The following is a 989-nucleotide window of genomic DNA, read 5'->3' as shown; positions in this document are numbered from 1 at the left end:
GTGATATTCTCTCATTTTGATAAAGAACAATACAATTTATTAATTAGTAGGTACGCGTTTCTCATAAATTATGTTTCGTGAGAAAATACAAATTCCTACATAACAAAATTATTATTGTTGACCAATAATTGAATAACAAAATCTAATTTTGATGATAATAATTTGCAAATTTGTCAAGGTCGTGGGAAACCACATGAGAACCACCGGTTGCAAAAATCACCGTATCATTAAATTATTCGACAAAGACGATCGGCTCGTTGGTCTAGGGGTATGATTTTCGCTTAGGGTGCGAGAGGTCCCGGGTTCAAATCCCGGACGAGCCCAAGAAATATTTTTTTTTTTTATATTTTGCATCGATAAAAGTGAATAGATTTCAAAAAGAATTGCATTAAATTTTTTTCGATTGTCTGTTTACCAACATTTGATTTTATTGCTTTTTACATATTACTGTAATGTTGTTTCTGAACAGTGTTATATTTTATTTATCTATTATATAGCTTCTACAAATAAACATTTATTTTGTTTTTTTCAAACTGTTGCTTTGAAGCACTCTTCAAATGTTTTTTATACATAATGACTATATTTGTTGTATTCTACTGAGGATCAAAACTATGTCCAAATATGACTAACAAGTTAGTGTGGCCATATTAGGAATAAAATGGTTACTGTTTCATTGAAGTAGCTACCATTTATCTTATGGAATGTTGTTTTAATTAAAGCGCACAAATTTGTACGATATCAACTATCTACACTACATATTATTTACAGGTGTACACGTGCGTTTCAAACGGTGATACATGTGTGCAATCATGTGTCACAGCAAAATGTTGTATAATTTGTACGCGACGATAATAACATACATTATTATAGTTAGCTGTATGTTTATTTAGAAACCACCTGTTATTTAAAATTCTTTCACAACATAAACCTTATTTTTAGAAAGGTCTTGGGATCATCAAAGCGCTCTCTGAATTTTACATGTGTTTGTT

At 30.3% G+C, this 989-nt stretch overlaps 1 non-coding gene across 1 annotated transcript; it reads left to right on the top strand.

The window, feature by feature from the left end:
• Nucleotides 1–251: 251 nt before the first annotated feature.
• Nucleotides 252–323, top strand: TRNAP-AGG (transfer RNA proline (anticodon AGG)). The gene has a single exon. It is a non-coding gene; the product is annotated as a tRNA-Pro (tRNA).
• Nucleotides 324–989: the final 666 nt, after the last annotated feature.

This window comes from Rhyacophila brunnea, unplaced genomic scaffold (genome assembly GCF_057557595.1).
Source record: "Rhyacophila brunnea isolate RB1 unplaced genomic scaffold, BYU_Rbru_1.0 scaffold_5, whole genome shotgun sequence".
Classification (NCBI taxonomy): Eukaryota; Metazoa; Arthropoda; class Insecta; order Trichoptera; family Rhyacophilidae; genus Rhyacophila; species Rhyacophila brunnea.
The sequence above is the reverse complement of the archived record's forward strand: the minus strand, read 5'-3'. Positions and strand labels throughout refer to the sequence as shown.